This window comes from Miscanthus floridulus, chromosome 3 (assembly GCF_019320115.1).
Source record: "Miscanthus floridulus cultivar M001 chromosome 3, ASM1932011v1, whole genome shotgun sequence".
NCBI lineage: Eukaryota > Viridiplantae > Streptophyta > Magnoliopsida > Poales > Poaceae > Miscanthus > Miscanthus floridulus.
This window is the reverse complement of record NC_089582.1, coordinates 140,751,388-140,758,248: the sequence shown is the minus strand read 5'-3', so window position 1 is coordinate 140,758,248 and position 6,861 is coordinate 140,751,388.

Here is a 6,861-nt window from a genome sequence, read left to right as displayed (position 1 = left end):
CTCTGAAAAAATTCAGCGGTCTTCAGTGCCACTACTTTAACTTTTTCTCTTTCTTTTTTTTAAGTCGAAGCACTTGATCATTACCATGACAACATCTTCATCATGCTATGATCTTCATTTGCTTCATAGTGTGCTACCTATCTCATGATCACTTGATAAACTAGGTTAGCACTTAGGGTTTCATCAATTCACTAAAACCAAACTAAAGCTTTCAGCTGCCAGTAGGAGCCCAACGAGTCCCTACGGGATTACATCCATAGGTTCTCCCAACGATACAACTCCCTCCCTGATGTCGTTGACACAGACGTCATTAGTGCATTCTCTTCGGGACGACCTGTGAGTCCCTGATCCACAAGTTTGGCTGCCTGAAGCCCCCATACCACCCATGACCTGCTTGACGTCCCCACCAACCACGCCTCCGGCGAGGAGGCGGTCGGAGCGATCTTCAACGGAGGCCAGGACAAAGGCAAGGCCAAGCGTGTGGACCAAGACGAGGGTCCCTCCACACAGAGGGGCAAGAAGAACAAAAAGGACCAGCGCCGACCGGACAACACCGCGTTGGTCGCCGCAACTGACCGCACGGGCAAGCAACCCCAACAGGGCCTGCCTGATCACTTCAACAAACTCATGGATAGCCTGTGCACCAACCACGCCTACCTCGCCAAACACCTCTACAATGACTGCGAGCTCCTCAAACGTTTCCTCTGACAGGCCGGTGGACCGAAGGAAGGAGGCGACAAAGAAGCAACAGCCAAAAAAGGAGTCATGGTGGGCAAGGACGAAGATGGCTTCTCTGACCCTAAGGAATGCATTATGATCTTCGGCGGATCTGATGCCATCTGGACCAAACGCCAGAACAAGGTGTGCTATAGGGAGGCATGCGCCACCGAGACGGACGTCCCCTCCTTCTTTAGCTGGACGGAATCTCCAATTACCTTCGATCAGAGGGACCATCCCTCCCACATCACGAGATTGGGACGCTACCCGCTCGTTGTCGACCCCATCGTCCGCAAGAAGCATATCACTAAGGTGCTGATGGACGGAGGCAGCGGCCTCAACATCCTCTACGTTCGCGGTGACTCAGAGTTGGTCGTTGACCAGGTTATGAAGGAGTCCTCCTGCAAAAGCCCCCTCATGGCAGCATACTGCCAGGAGGTGCGCAAGCTCGAGGACAAATTCCAGGGGATCGAGCCGCATCACGCCCCTAAAAGGACAACGATGCCGCCAATTTCCTCGCAAAATTGGTCGTCAGGCGTGATCCGTCTCCAAGCGGGATCTTCATCAACGATCTCCATGAGCCGTCCGCTCGCGTCCTAGAAGGTTCGATTCAGACACACTCTGATGCCAAGCCGCCGCCCGGGGGCTCCGACCCCAGTACCTCTATAATGATGTCACCCGCTGACGTCGTCGTATTGGCACTCGATCAAACCGACTGGCTAGCGCCGCTACTTACCTACCTCCTCGAGGAGGTTCTCCCGCCCAAAAGGACTGAAGCCCAACGGATCGCTCGACGCGCCAAGACCTTCGTCGCGCTCGGTGACGAACTCTACAAACGGAGTCCATCGGGGGTGCTCATGAAATGCATCCCCACCAGCCAGGGGAAGCAGCTCCTCCTCGAGGTCCACGTTGGGATCTGCGGACATCACGTGGCCCCGAGGTCGCTGGTCGAAAAAGCCTTTCGTCGAGGTTTTTACTGGCCCACCACACTACGAGACGCAGATGAGGTCGTCCGTAGGTGTGAGGGATGCCAATGCTATGCTCGATAAACTCATTTGCCGGCACAGGAGCTTCAAACCATCCCCATCACCTGGCCATTCGCGGTCTTGGGCCTCGACATGGTAGGACTCCTCAAAAAGGGCCCAGGCGGCTTCACTCACCTACTCTTAGCAGTCGACAAGTTCACCAAGTGGATAGCGGCCAAGCCCATCACCAACATCCGCTCGGAAGAGGCAGTCAAATTCTTCCTCGACATCATCTACCGGTTCGGTGCCTCGGTGGATGGCGAAAGATGCCTCCAGAACAGCGTGTGTGGCACCAAACCGTCAATAAACAAGTGAGCAGACGGATAAGAAAATTCGGTGGATTACTTGAAGTGGAAACTAGACGTAAGTGGAATGCCATTCCGGCCACAGACTTTTTCTTGTTATGCTTAGTTTTTGTTGATTCTGCTTGCCCAGAGGCAAATTAAAGAGCCTATTGATTTTTTTTCAAAAAGTTGATTCAGAGAAGTGATTCTTTGATTAGAAATATTTCTCTAGAATAAACCCTATGCATACAATGACTCTATACGTGGAGTAAGTTAGGAGAAGCTACTATTTTCAGCACCCAACCTCTATTCATTTTAGATAATCGCTTTGCATAATTAATATAGAATCACTTCTCGGTAGAAAAGCCATTTGGCAAAACTGCTTCTGCTATGAGCTCTGCCAAACAAATCTTAATTTTCGTACTGGAGTAGTACTATGCAGGATCCCTGTATATTCGACATTCTGATCTCTTATAAATTTGGTAAAAACGGAATAGTTTGATTTGTCCTATTTTTAGAGTTGTACTCTTTTTTGCTAGATCACATAAAATGTTTGTGTGTCTTTGTAGTAAGGTAGAAAAATTATTCGATACCACACGGCTTAACGGCGCCCTAAGGGTCACTACAGTTTTATATAGACGCTCATACCCTCCCTATTTTATTGTAAGTTAAGCTTGGACAGAGATCAAACCAAATTTGTGGCGCTAGCAAAGAGGCCTGTGCTCATGCCATCGAGCGCGTGGCGGTGCTGCTTGTGCGCGCCTACATTGTCATCCATGGAAAACAACTAACGAAGCGCCTGCATATGAGAGTTGTATTCTCTTGATCGGAGGGAGCAACTGTGTCAGGGGCTAAAGTTTAGTCGTGTCACATCGGACGTTGGGATGCTAACTAGGAGGACTAAACATGAGCTAATTATAAAACTAATTGCACATGAGTATACTAATTAGCGAGATAAATCTATTAAGTCTAATCAATTTATAATTACCAAATGTTTACTGTAGCACCGCATTGTCAAATTATGGACTAATTAGACTCAATAGATTCGCCTCGTCAGTTAGTTTCAATCTATTTAATTAATTTTATAATTAGTCTATATTTAATACTTTTAATTAGTATTAAAGATTTGATGTGACGGGGCTAGACTTTTGGCTGAAGGAAACAAACATCCTGGTGAGTAGGAGTATTCAAAAGGAATGACCAACTTGACTGCGCCGCTGGGCGCGCGCGTCGGCCGGGCTGGACTCCGAATGAGGATAGCGTCGACCAGACGGCACAACGCCACAACTGCACACAGGTGGTCCTTCACATGGGATTTTTTTAACATTTTTTGTAAACTAATTTTAAATCTAACACTGTTTGTCTTTCCTCCTCAAAACTAACACTTTTGGCCGCGCCTATTGCCATAGCGCGGCGAAACACCTGTGCCGCGCTATGTATGGTGGCGCAGCGGGAGGATGATGTGGCGAAGACCGAGGGCGATGACCGGTGACGTGGCATGGTCTGCCGCACTACCGATATTGATGCGGCAGCGACGCGCCCTGGTCGGTGGCGAGGCAGAGACGCGCCCTGATCGCCTGGCCCTTGCCTGCCCATGCGGGGCTCGATGCGTTGCTCCTCGAAAACCACAGCCCCCAAAGACACGCGAGAGACGTGCCTGTGGCCTGCCGTCTGGCAGCCTGTTCGGCTGGGGCTGAAACGATCGTATACGATCGTAGATTATTACTACTGGCTGGTTTGGTGTGAGAGAAAAATAATATTCTGACTGAAAATTTATGATCATTTACGACCAAGCGAAAAGGCTATGGGTCTGGCTCTGGCACCACCGCTCCGCTTCTCCCGTCCCTGTGCCGTGCAGGGCACGGACGCCGCAGCTGCGTGTCACGCGCGCGCACCCGCATGAACCACACGGGTTGGCCTTGCTGCACCCGCACGCCTCCCCGTAGCTATCTAATTAATTTTATAATTAGTCTCTGTTTAATGTTTAGTATTAAAGATTTGATGCGACGGGGTAGACTTTTGGCTCGAGGAAACAAACATCTTGGTGAGTAGGACTCCTATTCAAAAGGATGACCAACTTGACTGCGCCGCTGGGCGCGCGCGTCGGCCGGGCTGGACTCCGAATGAGGATAGCGGTCGACCAGACAGCACAGCGCCACAGCTGCACAGGTGGTCCTCCACGTGGGACACTAGCCCCCGGTAGCTGCCGCCGCAGGCATGGGCAGCCGCCTTCTTACCGGGGCGCCGTGGAGGACTGGAGGCTCATCCACGGCACAGCACTCAGTTACCAAGGGGCCTACGTGGTGGCCACCGGTAAATGCTGCGCACCACCGTCCAGTCTTCCAGATGCGTCCTTCTCTCGGGTCGGGTTGGCCTTGGGAGTTGCGAGAGCTCGTGGGAGAACGGTAGTGAACTGAAGGCCAGACAGGTACTGGTCGACGGCGCGTTCGCTGCACCTGCATGTAACGATCCTGATTTTTGTTATTTTTAACGTTTTTTAAACTAATTTTAAATCTAACACTGTTTTTTTCTTCAAAACTAACACTTTTGGCCGCGCCTATTACCATGGCGCGGCGAAACGGTTGTACCGCGCTATGTAGGGTGACGCGGCGGGAGTATGACGTGGCGAAGACCGAGGACGCTGATCGGTAACGTGACAGGATCTGCCGCGCCACCGATCTTAACGTGGCGCCGTGTCATCCCTCACGGCGCGGCAATCCCAGGCGCGCGTCGCGGGCACGCAACGGAGACCTCGGGTTGCTGCGCCTGTGCCTGCGCCACAGACAGGCGCGCGCCGCGGATGCGACGGATTGGGTCACTTCACTTTCGTCGCGGGCTACTGCGCCTGCGCCATAGACAAGCGCGCGCCGCGGATGCGACGGATTGAAGACGTGTATGCGTCCGTTGGTCCGGCGTGAGGACGTGAGGAGGTTGGTCTGAGCCAGGACTGAGGTGGATTGAATGGATGGAGACATGGAGGAGTGAAGTGAGGCTGGGCTAGGTTGGTGACAATGATGGTGGCCCAGGCAGCAAGGCAGAGGGTGCTGCACGAAATTGTTGTAATTTTTTTCTTCTTAATATAATTCATTCAATGCTATTGAGGTCTAACCTGTACACTGAAAGTAGGCTGGAATTCGATATTGCAAAACTTCATTTAGAAGGAGTCAACTAAGAGTGTTAATTTAACATGTACCACCTATGTGTACTGTCATAATCAAAAAACAAAAACCAATGGATACAAATGAGAGCTAGTTTGGTCCATCGGTGTGGATGCGAATTCTGAACCTGCCTGATTCTCTGTTCTCAGAGAACAAAAAAATATCATCATTAAGTATTCGTACATGTACAATAGGAAATTAAGGAACTCATCTACATTTTTAAGTTATGACCATGAAAGGAAATACCTCTGAGATGGAAATTTTGCGACAACAGTTGGATCCTTCTAATTTTCACATAGCTTCTTTTGAGTTTCTGCACAAAACTGGAACTATTCTTATGTTAGCATTGGAGAAATAATCACATCAAGCTTTGGTAATTTTAAGCAACTAAAAATGTAGTTATGGAGACACCTAGAAACTATATTAGGCTGTGAAATAGACTGTAGAATCATGGAAGATAGATATTTTCATTCTTTTGATTTTTATCTTGTAAGGTAGTGTTCCGAGTTTTTTTCCCTGTGTCATACAACACTTTTCAGACTTTGTAATGAATTTTCTCTGCTGTCATAGTGGTCGAAGCTGCACAGAGTTATGCTTATTATCTAAACAAAACAACAAACAGTTGACTCCACTATCATTAGTTGAACTACGTATCAACTATCAAATTAAACCAATAGTTTCATGAGAAGCAAAAATAGTAATTACCACAGACAGAGGTGCGCACGAAGATGTGCTTCAATTTCTATTAGCACCAAGTCCATCATTGATGATTGAAACCTATTTGAGTTTGTCAAACTTGGTGGCCCTTTCAGTCAACTTCGCTAACTAAGGTTCCCGAGGTACTTATCCATTACTGCATACACAACAGTAATAAAAAGTGAACCTATGACCATTGGTCCTCCAATGTTCAAACTATGATATGAACAATTGATGTGATCATGCAAAGGAAATACTACTGGATGTCTAAAACTATCAGAATAGCTTCATGAGGCTTCTGGTGCTATAAAAAATGTTCCTTTGTAGATGGTTAAATAATATGTGAATTGCCGATGCACCCACACAGTCTTCTTTTCTTTAGAGGAGGTCCAGTATTGGTGCATATTCAAAATGGTTTATGAACCTGTCCCATATACATTGCTTTGTTAGCTGGAAAAGCTTCAGAACCAGGTTCAGTCAGTAATATTAAAGTATCAGAAACCAATCACTGAGCCAGTTTTCTCAAAATAACTGCTATATTCAAAACCCTCTGCCTTTGCTAGTTAGATGTTGGCATGTTGCCAATATGTTTTCCTAAAGTCTGCATGAGAAAACCAACAGAACAGGCACATTGGAAGCCAAATAATCGATAATTCAAATGTGGAAAACAACCAAGCCTCAGATGGCAAGTAGCGCTCAACGAGAGGGACCGTAAATTTGAACAATAGTATTTTCCCAGCCTAGGAGAGCAGCAGCAACACAAAAAGCACAAAACTATGGAATAGCTAGTAGTTTGTGTTGCGCGGTCTGCCTTGCTGCCTGGGCCACCATCATTGCCACCAACCCAACCCAGCCTCACTTCACTCCTCCATGTCTCCATCCATCCAATCCACCTCAGTCCTGGCTCAGACCAACCTCCTCACGTCCTCATGCCGGACCAACGGACGCATGCACGTCTTCAATCCGTCGCATCCGCGGCGA